This window comes from Eschrichtius robustus, chromosome 5, assembly GCF_028021215.1.
Source record: "Eschrichtius robustus isolate mEscRob2 chromosome 5, mEscRob2.pri, whole genome shotgun sequence".
Taxonomy (NCBI): domain Eukaryota; kingdom Metazoa; phylum Chordata; class Mammalia; order Artiodactyla; family Eschrichtiidae; genus Eschrichtius; species Eschrichtius robustus.
Window position 1 is genome coordinate 56600368 of NC_090828.1, and position 14909 is coordinate 56615276.

General features: G+C 37.2%; 1 long non-coding RNA gene across 1 annotated transcript in view; it reads left to right on the forward strand.

Moving 5' to 3' along the window:
- The window catches only part of LOC137764849 (uncharacterized), a 377089-nt gene that overhangs the window by 82539 nt on the left and 279641 nt on the right, over positions 1 to 14909 (forward strand). The window lies entirely within an intron of this gene.

Sequence of the window (14909 nt, forward strand, 5' to 3'; positions counted from 1 at the left end):
TTGGAGGATTTATTAAAATGCAGGTTGCTGGGTTCCATCCCTAGAATTCAGACTCAGTAATTCTGGGGTGCGGTACGAGAATGTATGTTTCTCACATCTTCCTAAGTGATGATGATGCTACTGGTCCAGAGACCACACTGAGAACCCCTGCTCAAGGCAGTGCCGTCTGTTAAAATTATGCTGTGAGCTGCATGTGTAATTTAAAATTTTCTGGTAGCCACATTTTAAAAGTGAAGTGTGAAATTATTTTTAATAACTTGTATTGACTTCAATATATCCAGAATGTTATTTCAACATCAGATTAATATAAAAATTATTTCTGAAACATTTTGCATTCTTTTTTGGTGGTGAATCCTTAAAATCCAGTGTGTGTCTTATACTTACAGCATATCTCAATTCAGATTAGCCATATTTCAAATATTCAATAGCCACATATGGCTGGTTAGGGCTACCTTATCAGACAGTGTACTAGGGCACTGGTTTTCAAATGTTACCTCAAAGACTTACCGTTTGTGAAACTTTTACTGACCTTGGGAGAAATGAGAAACATAAGCTCAATTTACTCAATTTAAATGATTCTCCTTTATTCTGAGATGATCTTTCTTCATTTTTGCTGCTGAAATGGCCTCTTTAATGCCGTGATTTTCAAAGTGTGGTCCCCCAGACCAGTCGCATCAGCATCACGTGGGAACTTGTTAGAAATGCAGATTCTTGGACCCTAACCCAGACCTACTGAATCAGAAACTGCCAGTGGGGCCCAGCAATCTGTGGCTTAACAAGTCCTCCAGGTGATTCTGATGCATTCTAAATTTTGAGACCCACTGCTTTAATGAAATGATGGTGATAAAATGTGGCAGACTTTAATTATTTTTTTAATAACCATAATTGGCAGAATAAGAAATTGTCAGTTTTATGCTAGTCCCTCAGTTAAAACATGTATTTTTTTGTTGGTTTATGAAACCTGAAAGTCAGAAAACCAATGTACTGAAGGTTAGTTAAATAATATTTTCTGCTGCTGTGGATAAAATACAGTTTAAAAAATAGGGAAAGACCAGGAAAATGAGTGTGTATATAAGTATACAAGTGAGTCCTAGAAAGTCAGTGCTTGGTTCTTATTAGTAATACCTTTATGCAATTACTGCTGGAAAATGAATACACTTGCTGAACAACACTTGCTAAGAAAATTCACATTTCCTATGCAAAATAGTGAAAATGAGTCAGAAAAAAAAAATCCCATAAATATTGATGATCTCATTCTCTAGCTCTCTGGTAATTAGTCAGTATTTGGCTTTTATTGCTACAAAAGTTCTACAAAAATTATAATATCTGGTCCTTAAAAAATAAGGAAACAAAACCTTTTACCAGTTGTATATTTCCTTTTAGAAACATTATATAGCATGAAGTTAGCATATTAAATTTAGTTCCTGCCACCAATTTAGTGGGAGAATATTGAAATGAAGTAAAGTGAAATATGAAATAATATAAGGAATTAAGCATGAATGATTAGACAGGTGGAAGCAAAAGGAAATCTAATAACCTAAGGAAACATGTATGTGTGCCCAGGGGTTTTAGCTCAGGGACTCAGAATCCCAGACCTGGGTTCAGTTTCTGTCTCCATATGTGATGTTAGCCATTCTTTTCTAAGGCTCAATTTTTCTAAATATACATGAATTGCAATGGCAGAATATGTCAAGACTGTCAATTAGTGAACCAATGTTCTTGAAATGTTTTATTTTTTAAAAAATATTTATTTATTTGGCTGCATCGGGTCTTTTTTTAAAAAAATTTATTTATTTTATTTTATTTTTGGCTGCGTTGGGTCTTCGTTGCTGTGCGTAGGCTTTCCCTAGTTGCGGTGAGCGGGGGCTACTCTTCCTTGCGGTGCACGGGCTTCTCACTGCGGTGGCTTCTCTTGTTGCGGAGCACGGGCTCTAGGTGCATGGGCTTCAGTAGTTGTGGCTCACGGGCTCTAGAGCGCAGGCTCAGTAGTTGTGGTGCACGGGCTTAGTTGCTCCGCGGCATGTGGGATCTTCCTGGACCAGGGCTCGAACCCGTGTCCCCTGCATTGGCAGGCAGATTCTTAACCACTGTGCCACCAGGGAAGCCCTGGTTGCATCGGGTCTTAGTTGCAGCAATGCGGGATCTAGTTCCCTGACCAGGGATTGAACCTGGGCCGCTTGCGTTGGGAGTGCAGAGTCTTAGCCACTGGACCACCAGGGAAGTCCCTTAAAATGTTTTAGATTCCTGAGGAAAATGGGCTTAAGAACTCCAAAGCATTATTATTTCCCTTTTACAAGAAGTTCCTGTTAGGCCTAATCCAGAGGAAATTCAGGGATATAAAGAGAAAACTGACTAGTTCTATTGTTCTGTGTGAATAAGGTACTTACTTCTACTTAAAGCTAGAGTTAGAAATCTTCTCCTTTGTAGTTTGGAGGTCTAATAGGCCTCTGGATTTGGTGGGTGGCCATTTCAGCAGCAAAAATTTCTAAAGCTGATGCCAAGTAGATCATTATTCATGTGGAGACTGTGAAATGGTGCTGTCCAGCATGGTAGTCACAAGCCCCATGTGGCTGCTGAGCACTTGAAATGAGTCTAGTCCAGATCGAGATGTGCTGTAAGTGGTAAATACACACAGAATTTTGAAAATTTAATATGAAAAAAGAATATAAAACATCTCATTAATCATTTAAAAAATACTGATCAGATGTTGAAATGAGGCTACTACAAAGATTAATATTACATATTTGGCTTATGCTATATTTCTATCAGACAACACGGCTGTAGAGTAATATTTCTTGAGTATTATGAATGCTGTTAAGAATAAAAGGGATGTGATATAAGTTTTAACATGCTTTCAGTGACTATAAAAACCTTCACTGCTTAATTGAAACCTATTGCTAAATAAACAGGGATTATGCATAAAAATACTTCTTTCAGTTTTATCATAGAGAGAAACCTCAAGTTCTGTGACTCCCTTTTACAAGTGCAAAAGACAAAACTGGAATAATTATTTTTGTAATTCAGGAAAAAATGTTTTAGTTTGAAAAATTCAGATAATCAAGGCATATGTCAAATGTTTTTAATCTTATTTTTATTATAATATATAGCAGGCATACAAAAAAAGTATAAAAATATATGTGTACAGGTTAAAGGAAAATAAAATGGATTCCTCTATTTTTAGCAGCCAGGCTGAGAAAAAAAACATTACTGTATCCCAGAAGTCCCCTGTTTGTTCTTCTCCTTCTCTGGAAGTAGCCAAAGTTCTGAACTTTGTTAATCCTTTCCTTACTTTTCTTTATGGTCATGGTTGCCTATTTGTATGTTCCTTAAACATTGTATTATTTAGTTTGAACCATTTAAAAACTCTATATAAATTAAACCATACCATACATATTCTTTGATGACTTGTTTCTTTTAATTTAACATTTTACTTTTGAGATCCATTCATGTTGGTTTATAGCTATACTAAATTTTTATTGCTGTATGGTATTTGATTATGAAAATATACCACAGCTTATTGATCTAGTCTGTTGAATGCATTGAGATTGTTTTCCAGTTTTCACTGCAATAAACAATGCTGTAATACACGTCTTTCTACATATCTCCTGGTGACCATATACAAGATTTCTCTAGGGTATATACTTGGGAGTGGATCACAGAGTATATATGCAAGCTTAATTTTACTAGGTAATGTCAAGCTATTTTCCAAAAGTGTTGTACTAATTTACATTCTCACCAGCAGAGTATGAGCATTTTCATCGCTCCTCAATCTCATGAACAGTTGGTTGTATCACACTTCTTAAGTCTGGCAGTTTTGGAAAGGTCTTCCATGTGTTTAATTTCCCTGATTTGCCATGAGGTTGAACGTCTTGTTTTGTGTTTGTGTGCTATTTGTGATTCATTTTTCTATTTGGTTGTTTGTCATTCTTGCTGATTTGTAGAAGTTTAAAAGTACATTTTGTATTCTGTTACGTAATGTGTTACAACTATCTTCTCTCAGTTTGGACTTGTCTCCTCACCTTTTATAACACTTTTTGATCAAGAGAGGACATTAATTTTAATGTAGTCAACATTTCCCTTTGTAATTTGAACTTTTTATGTCTAGTTTAAGAACTCTTTTCCTACTTTGAGACCATAAAGATGCTCTACTATATTGTCTTCTGAAAGTTTTATTTTCTTGCCTTTCACATTTAAGTCTATAATTTACCTCAGACTGATTTTTGTTTACTGTGTGAGGTAGGAGTCTAATTTAATTTTTGCATGTTGAAAACAAATTGTTCTACCACTACTTACTGAGAAAAATATCCATCATCTACCGCTGATCTGCAGTAGCACCACTGTCATATGTTAAATGGCAATTTATGTGTGGGTTTGCTTCTGAACTCTCTATTTTGTTCCATTGGTCTAGGGTTCTCTACCCCCCTCCCTTCTTAAAAAGTATCATATTGTATAGCTCTTCATTAATTAAAGTCTTCTTTAATATCTGTCAGTAAAGGTATATACTTTTCTCCTTAAAGGTCTTATATATCTTTTGTTACATTTATTTCTAAGTACGTCATATTTTTGATGCTATAAGAAATGACATCTAATTTTTTTCTGCTTATTACTGGTATATAGAAATACAATAGATTTTGCATAATTATCTTACATTTAGCATATTTAACAAACTTTTTATTTTAATAATTTATATTTGTAGACAATCACATCATTTTTGAATAATGATAGGTTTGTTCTCTTTCTGAAATTCTTTGCTTCTCTTTTTTTTTTTAAATAGCATTACTCTGAGGTATTTTTCTAAATTAATTAATTAATTAATTATTTTTGGCTGTGTTGGGTCTTTGTTGCTGCGCGCAGGCTTTCTTTAGTTGTGGCGAGCGGGGGCTACTCTTGGTTGTGGTGCGCGGGCTTCTCATTGCAGTAGCTTCTCTTGTTGTGGAGCATGGGCTCTAGGCGAGCGGGCTCAGTAGTTGTGGCTTGTGGGCTCTAGAGCACAGGCTCAGTAGTTGTGGTGCACGGGCTTAGTTGCTCTGCGGCATGTGGGATCTTCCTGGACCAGGGCTCGAACCAGTGTCCCCTGCATTGGCAGGCGGATTCTTAACCTCTGTGCCACCAGGAAAGTCCCTCTCTTTCTGAAATTCTATACATTTTATTTATTTTTCTTGCTTTATTGGACTGGGCTGGACCTCCAGTTTAATTTTGCATAGGAGTGGGGATATTAATGTTTACTGCATGTCAGGTCATTGCCAAGTAATTTACTTGTATTTTTTTTCAATTATCACCATTTTATAGATGAGGAGACAAAGGTTTAGAGAGTTACTTGCTCAATGTCACTCAGTAGCCACCAATCAAATATCCAGAGAGTGCGTTTAGATTTAGGGTAAGATAATGGTGTTTGGTGTCCTGTCATGCCTGCTTTGCCTCCTCATGTACTCAACAGAATAGTTCTAAAGTATTAATAACAACAACTAATGCTTATTATGTACCAGACACTCTTCTAACTGCTTTACATCTATTACTCACTTAATCCTAAAAACAACCCTGCAAGGTAGGTCCTATTATTATCATCATCCCCATTATGAAAATGAGGAAACTGGAGTTTAGAGAGTTAAAGTAACTTGCCCAAAGTTATACAACTATTGAATAATATGTGGAAAATCTGGGATTTGAAGTCTGCGTTATCTATTTCCATTGTCTGTGTTCTTGACTACCATGCTATACTGCTTCTCAAAATGCGAACCAAGACTTTTTTGAGAATGTAAAGGAGATTCTGCTTTGTGATGGAATCAGGATTTCTTGCTAACAAGTAGCCCAAACATATTCACCAGAATCAGGGGGTGGTTAAACAAGTGAGGGTATAAGGAAAGAATTGGTATCATGTTTCAAAACTGTTGATCTTAAAATGAATTGTGGAATGAAAAGGCTGTCTGTCATTGCCAAGATTGATAACCCCTGAGAAAACCGTTGTGTGGGGGAACAAATGTACAGAGTGAAGAGATCAGCAGAGAAAAACAGCTCTCCTGAGACCCACTGTCAATTTCTTCTTGTGCTTCCTTTTAGACAGGTGAAAATTATCGGGTGGGACAGAGGAGAGTTACTAAACTCTTGTGTATGTTACTAATCTTAGAGCATTCCTAACTACTCTCTCATTCCTTGTTTGTACGGGCCCAAAAGATTAAAAATGGTTAAATTATTTTGCAAGCCATTTGTGACATCATAAAATATAATTGGTTCTGTTTGCCTGGTTTACTTACTCATTTACTCTGGGAGAGTGGACAAACGGGAATTTTAGGGTCATAATTTAAATTATTTTGGTGAAAATTGATACCAAAGGAAGAAATATAATAACTTGTTCTAATTAAAAAATTATTTCTCTTAAAATAATAAACCCAAAACTTTAACCAAAGAGCCCTTCTCTAGAGGAAACTGAAAAGGTATTTTTCTTCTTCCAAAGTTAGTGCCTTTGTTTAGCTTTTCAGTGGGGTGATGAATGTATATGGGGATCTCGGCTTGAGCCTGGGCTAGAGTTTAAATATACATGGACACATTTGGTAGACGCGTGGGACAGCCCTAAAGAAGATTTGTAAGGGGGACTGGGGAGCTTCCGAGGAGAGAACTCATTTTAAAGATAGGAGGAGCCAGGCATGCCTGTCCCAGTAATAGAGGTCTCACTACACATCTCTGGCACCTCTGGTGGCAGAAGAGCAGCAGTGTGGTCTGGCAGAGTGCAAGCTTGGTGACATGACAGCAGTGCCTGGTGAAATGGAAGTGCTCAGCAGATGTTGGAGAGAGCCACCACAGATGTTGTGAGATTATTCATGAGAACACCTGAATTCCAGAAGTACCTGACTTCAGAGAGCACTTGGACCTCCAGAGGACTTGAGAACATTTTAGAGGGTATTGAGGTCCTGCTGGATGGAGGTTGGGGAGGCCTGGGGAAACTCAGGGTGCATTCATATTTGTACAAGAAGATTTTCAGTACAATTAGAGGCTACTCTCTCTCTCTCTCTCTCTCTCTCTCTCTATATATATATATATATATATATATCATGTTGCTGAATATGTAGATGTCTTACCATTTAGGGTCTTTAAAGTGCTTTCTAAAATGGTTAAAGCTGGTCAAAAGGTACAAACTTCCAGTTACAAGAAATAACAAATAAGTTCTGGGACTTCCCTGGTGGCACAATGGTTGAGAATCTGCCTGCCAATGCAGGGGACGTGGGTTCGAGCCCTGGTCCGGGAATATCCCACATGCCGCGGAGCAACTAAGCCCATGCGCCACAACTACTGAGCCTGCGCTATAGAGCCCGAGAGCCACAACTAATGAAGCCCGCGCGCCTAGAGCCGCAGGCTCCGCAACAAGAGAAGCCACGGCAATGAGAAGCCGCGCACCACGACGAAGAGTAGACCCCACTTGCACAACTAGAGAAAAGCCCATGAGCAGCAACGAAGACCCAATGCAGCCAAAAATAAATAAATAAATAAATTGATTAATTAAAAAAAAGAAATAGGGCTTCCCTGGTGGCGCAGTGGTTGAGAATCTGCCTGCCAATGCAGGGGACACGGGTTCGAGCCCTGGTCTGGGAAGATCCCACATACCGTGGAGCAGCTAGGCCTGTGAGCCACAACTACTGAGCCTGCGCGTCTGGAGCCTGTGCTCCGTAACAAGAGAGGCCGCGATAGTGAGAGGCCCGCACACCGCGATGAAGAGTGGCCCCCGCTTGCTGCAACTAGAGAACGCTCTCGCACAGAAACGAAGACCCAACATAGCCAAAAATAAATAAATAAATAAAAGAAACCATGTTCTCATGTGAAAAATTAAAAAAAAAAAAAAAAGAAATAAGTTCTGAGAATGTAATGTACAACATGGTGACAGTATAGTTAACAATATATATTAACAATATGGTTAACAGTATAGTTAATGATACCGTATCATACATTGCAAAGTTGCTAAGAGAGTAGATCTTAGAAGTTCTCACCACAAGAAAAAAAAAATTGTAAGCATGTGAGATGATAGATGTTAACTAAACTTATTTTGGTAATCATTTTGCAATATATACATATATCAAATCATTATGTTACACATATAAAACTAATACAGTGTTATACATGGATTATATCTCAATAAAACTGGGGGAAAAAGTTTCTAAGCATTCATTAATTGACACGTCACTGATTTGAAGTTTAGCATTGTCATATAGTATATATTCTCAAGCTCTGTACTTGAAAATAGAATCAGAAAATATGAGTAAGTTAAAAACTTTATGGTAATGATATTTTAACATTTGGATTTTATTACTTTTCATATATTATTGGGTAGAGAAGGCTTTGAGGAAGAATGGCTAGATGGCTAGTGGGCAACAGAAAACAAATAAGTTGTTTTAAAATTGCCACTGATTAAATAAATGAATATTTTTCAACACCTATTTATTCAATAGTGCATTTCAGAGAGTAACTGGTTAATAAATATTTGTTAAATAAATTTTTCTGATAAGGCCATTGGGCCTCAGGAAGCTTAATTGGTCAGTTTCAGGTCACCTAGCAATGCAAATGTTTAAATACAAATTAGGAGGACTAAGCTTTCTAGTGTGAGATCAGAAAAAACCATGAACATGTCAAAGACTGCAAAAACATATAATATGAATTTTTTTGTTAATCCCTTTCCATATATTATGCATCCTTTGCTACAATAGAAACCAATGCTCTGTAGATTGTGGTATAAACTTTTCTTAGTAGTTACTTTTTATCAGTATTTCTGATTTCCAGAGCATGTCTGATTTATATTTAATTTTATTTGAGCTTCACATAATTATCCAGGGAAATTCTTGTTAGAGTTGACAAGAAGCTTTGGGAGGTCCACAGGTGTCCGTTTCTCCTGGGAAAGTTGGGAGCAGGGAGGAGGGCCACAGTCAATTCCACATGAAGACTATAGGCAGGACTGGGTTAACTCTGGCCACATCAGGCATTGTAATTTTCATTTCATTACTATTTGGTTTAACAACTGAAATAATAGAAATAGAAATTTTATGGCAAATGAAATTTACCTGTTGACTATTTTGACAGAAAATGGAGACTGCTAATTTAGGAGACTCCATCTTCATTTTTACAAATCATTATAGTAATGTTATAGTCCGATTAGCATTTATGAAGTAGCTGTAGTGTCGAGATCTATAGAATGATGATTTGAGAACTTGCGTAAGAAAAGGATGGGCCTGAACTCAGTGTCTTTCAGAACTGTCACAGCAATACTGTGTATTTTCCTTTTTTATAAACTGTGTTTTGCTTGTTTTGGACTAGTAATTGAAATTTTGAAACGTTCTTGCATTGCATTATTATACTGACAGTGCTGATTGAAAGCCATCTTAGAAGTTTGAGGAAGATTTGTTAGAGAGATTGCACTGTTTCACTTTTCTACTTTATTCTACACAGAGTCTTTGGGAAAAGCCCAAGAAAATTACCTACCTAAGTTTCTTTAATGTCTAAAATGTCTATAATCCTCTTTATTTGGAAAGTCTATGAAATATGTCTACACTGTAAACTATATTTTATCAAGCCTTTATATCCTGAATCGGAAGGCATTTCTGAGTCTTTTTTGGTTTTTCTGTTCCTGCACTCCACAGTCTTAAGCACTGGCTCCTTTATTTAAACAAACAAACAAACAAACAAACAAACCCAATTAAACAAAAACATTTTTCCCATAATTATCAAAGTGACACATGCCTATTAACATAACAATGAAATAAATTACCCATAGTGCCATTTCCCAGAGATAACTACTGCTATGACTGTGATTTATTTCTTTCTAGATGGGGGTAGATGTATAATTTTTCATTTTCTTTTGAACATTGGCTTTGCAAGGGGTCCATGAGCAGTTGCTGGCTCCCCACTGGTTCAGTGTTACTACATCAGAAATGGGTCTTACTTTTCATTGGCTTATTTACTCCTAAGACCTACTCAGAGAAGTGGAGTCCAATTATTATTGACTCACCTCCTTTCTTATGCTTACGGAACTAATAGTAGGAATTGAAACATTCTTTAAGCCAAGTAATGCTGATACATGAAAGTTTTCTCTAATTTATTTGCTGAAAGCAGAGCATTATCAACTAAAACATGTTCATTATGACTAATGGTCTCTTCCTAAGGCAAGATAATCACAACAGTATTCTTAAGAAAATTCTCTATATAATTGGGGTCAAACTCATGTACAGTTTTGTGTCAGCATTTTCACTCAACGTTGCATTACCAGCATTTTCCATGTCACTAAATATTTTTCAAAAAGATTATTTTTAGTGGCTTCGTGAAATTTATTGAATTGGGAATACCATCATTTACTTAACTAACTTTACTATATTTGGATATATATATATTTTTAAATTTATTTATTTTTACTATTTTTGGCTGTGTTGGGTCTTCGTTTCTGTGCAAGGGCTTTCTCTAGTTGCGGCAAGCGGGGGGGGCCACTCTTCATCGCGGTGCGCGGGTCTCTCACTGTCACGGCCTCTCTTGTTGCGAAGCACAAGCTCCAGACGCGCAGGCTCAGTAGTTGTGGCTCACGGGCCTAGTTGCTCCGCGGCATGTGGGATCTTCCCAGACCAGGGCTCGAACCCGTGTCCCCTGCATTGGCAGGCAGATTCTCAACCACTGCGCCACCAGGGAAGCCCTATATTTGGATATTTTGGTTGTTTCCATGTTTTAGAAACATTTTTGCTTTTATAACACTGTGGCAAAAATACTTGTATATAAACCTTTGACCTTATTTAAGACTACTTCCTTGAGAATATATGCTTTAAGGATTCAGTAACCTCTTTTTTTAAACATCTGTATTGGAATATAATTGCTTTACAATGGTGTGCTTGTTTCTGCTGCATAACAAAGTGAATCAGCTATACATATACATATATCCCCATATCTCCTCCCTCTTGGGTCTCCCTCTCACCCTCCCTATCCCACCCCTCTAGGTGGTCACAAAGCACCGAGCTGATCTCCCTGTGCTATGCAGGTGCTTCCCACTAGCTATATCTATTTTACATTTGTTAGTGTATATATGTCCATGCCACTATCTCACTTCCTCCCAGCTTACCCTTCCCCCTCCCCATGTCCTCAAGTCCATTCTCTGCGTCTGCATCTTTATTGCTGTCCTGCCCCTAGGTTCTTCAGAACCATTTTTTTTTTTTTAGATTCCATATATATGTGTTAGCATACGGTATTTGTTTTTCTCTTTCTGACTTACTTCACTCAGTATGACAGTCTCTAAGTCCATCCACCTCACTACAAATAACTCAAATTTCATTTCTTTTTATGGCTGAGTAATATTCCATTGTATATATGTGCTGCATCTTCTTTATCCATTCATCAGTTGATGGACACTTAGGTTGCTTCCATGTCCTGGCTATTGTAAATAGAGCTGCAATGAACATTCTGGTACATGACTCTTTTTGAATTATGGTTTTCTCAGGGTATATGGAAAGAGCATTGACTTTGACATCAAAAGGATCTGGATTTGAATCCTAGCTCCACCATTACTAAATTCTGTTATCTTAGGCAAGTTACTTGACCTAGTTAGTCTCCATCCTTATACATAAAAATGAGGATAATAGTCTTTGTCCTGCTGAACTATCTATGTGAATACACCCAAGACAATGCCTGATACATAGTATGTTCTCAGGAAATGTTAGTTTCCTTTCTTCATCAGTAACTTTGATTCATGAAAGGTGCACTTTAAAAAGCAGCAAATGCTATTTTTTATATTTATACAATTATAAAGGAAATTCAGAGAGAATTTAAAACTGAGATATGATAAGTATGAATATGTGCATATACAACTATAAAGGAAATTCAGAGAGAATTTAAAACTGAGATGTGATAATTATGAAAATGTGCAGAGAGTTTGTGTAATCCTTGCTCTAACTGTATGCTGGAATACAGAGCCCCATAGACCTGTATCTTATTTTCTTTCTTATAGGACTTTAGGTTGTAGCCACTAACAGAAGGGTTATAAAAGTCAAGTGCATCTTTGGTGCCATATAATGTGTTGGTTAAGGTAGTCAACAACTAGGAACCTTAAATGAAATACTGTAGCTCCTCTCATGCTTTCAGGGCCGACATCTATTAGGCACAGTAGATACAGTGCCGAGGGCCCACAATACTTCTAGGGGCCCATGAAATTGTTTTAATTTCTTTTAAAATCAGAAGAATAAAATAAGCTTTTAGGTTGAAGAAAATATTTCAGTATATAACATTAATATATACATCCTTATACCAGTGCAGTTGAAAAGTATAGTTATTATTATTTTTATTTTTAATGGAGGGGACCACAAAAGTCATAAAGTAGCCCTAGATGCTTTAATAACGTTGTAGGCTTTCTCCCAGAAAACACATCTCTTGAGCATGTCAGACTGAGTAGTTTTGTTATGCTAATTTCACCGTTTCCTGAGATACACCAAGAAAGGAGGCTCATTGGGGTGGTCAGAGACCTATCCACTGCCTAGATCTTTCTGTTTTTATTCGTGGCTCCACGAAAAGGTAGGAGATAAGCCAAACATGAAAACAAAACAGTAAAAACAGGTATTTATAACAAGCCTCAGAGCCTCCTAATGTAAGATTAGAGTCTTGGGAGCAGAGACTTCCCTCTTATCACAGACTTATGTAAATTTAATATATAAACTCCATGAATATTAATGAATTTGTAAAGGAAGGTTTGGGGGAAAAAACTTAAACCACAATCACACATACGCAGAAAAATTGGTAATCTAATTTTGGCTGAATAAAAGAGAAAATATGAACTGCTTGAAATAGGATATGTAGAGTAGAGCTGACCTTCTGAGATACGGAAAAGCAGTTACTGTGAGAAGAAAGCTGTGTAGCATAATATCTCAGTATAAAGGACACCATGTAAAGTAGGACATTTGGTCAGTAAATTCAGTGACCTCAGCTCTGCCTCTTAGGAAATCTTGTAGCATTAAAGGTGGAGTAATGTGGAGATCAGCCACTGTAATTCTAAGTCAGCCATTCCTGAGAGCTTGGCTCTGAGAGTCCACCTTAATCTAAAAGGCAGCCTAAGTAGAGGGGGCTGTAAATTGGTGGGAGAGGAAAGCTCGAAACTGTTTTCTCCCACCCTTGGGTTTGTGAGCTTTGCTTTTCAGTTTAGACTGATCATTTTAGGTTAATAATTCATGCTAATAGTTGTGCAGTGGAGGCTAACACAACATTGTAAAGCAACCATACTCCAGTAAAAATTAATTTTAAAAAATTCATGCTAATAATAACTAGTGTATTAGGAGCACTTAACTATGTGCCAGACACTGGGCTAAGCACTTCACATGGTTGACAGTTTACTCCTCACAGCCACCCTGTGGGGTAGGAACTATTATCATTCCCATTTTACAGGTGAAGAAATGGAGCTTAAGGAGGTTAGGTGACTCGTTTGAGGTCTCACAGTTAGCCAGGGGCTGTGACTGGACGCTGGAGCTTGCATTCTGACCTTTGCCGTTACCCCAGTGGAACCCGTCTTTGCAGATCATATAACCAAAATGCAAGAGTGTTAGGGAGTGTTATGGGTTGAATTGTGTCCCCTTCCAAATTCATATGTTGAAGTCCTTACCCTAGTACCTCAGAATGTGACTTTATTTGGAGAGAGGCTCTTTACAGAGGTAATCAAGTTAAAATGAGATCATTAGGATGCAACCTAATCCAATATGACTGTTGTCCTTACCAAAAGGGAAAACTTGGACACAGAGACATGCATAGAGGCAAGACATTGTGAGGAGACATAGGGAGAAGATGGCCATCTGCAAGCCAAGGAGAGAGGCCTGGAACAGATCCTTCCGTCACAGCACTCAGAAGGAAACAACCCTGCCAACACCTTGATTTTGTACTCCTGGTTTTTGGAAAATGATACAATAAATTTCTGTTGTTTAAGCCACTCAGTCTGTGTGTGGTACTTTGTTGTGGCAACCCTAGCAAACTAGGACATCTTTTGTGTGGACTAGTCCTATAACAAGATAAGGTTCCCTATTACTATTTTGGATGGCCTGAGCAGACTCCTTATTCTCCTTGTAGGTAGAGAATTACCACATGTAAGTAATAGATTTTTTTTCAAGAATTTTTGGACGAACTGAAAATAAAAGTAGACCAAAGATTTGGGGTTAACAGTGTAAGCACCTTGAACTGCTAATTCATGGCAAGTAAGACTTGGTACATAGCAGAATTAAGTTGTCTTCTATGCTTTTCAAATAAATGACTTCTTTAACATCAGATATTATGTTATCCAAGTACTTAATGATGGTAGTGGTGATGGTAGTTATGGATGGAGTTATCTGTCCTTAAGGACATTTGGACACCCTTGAAGCAGAAAGAAATTAGACTGAGCTGAAGTGTTTTAATCACAATTAAAGATATGTCCAACAATACTGGTTCAGATTACATCATATGCAGAGTTATTCTGGCCCAAATAATTCAGTGGAGAGTTTGGTAGGATAGTAAAAAAAGCTTTTTTCTTCCCCCAGGCAGATGAATTTAAACGATTTCTTTGTAAGACCAAGTATTATAACCACAGTGCTGCTCATATTATTTGCATATAAATAATTTATTTGCATACTAATGAAGGAAGTAATCTATTCTTCCTAAATTTCTCCCTCCTTCTCCCATAACAGTGGACATGATACTCACATTTTGTTAAGGAAGTTAGAGTCATCCCTAACCACCTTCCCATAGGTGACCACCTGGAGAACTCACTTGATTTTTGAATGTTTCCTTAGAAGCTTATGTTTAATATTTATTTAATTCTGCTAGTCTAGAGGGGCTTCAGCAGTCTTCTCTAGAAAAATCAACTGTTTTTTCTTTGATTGACGTTTATTGTTTAGCAATACTAGAAATGAAATTCATAGGTAAAAACAATTCCTAAAAAAATTATA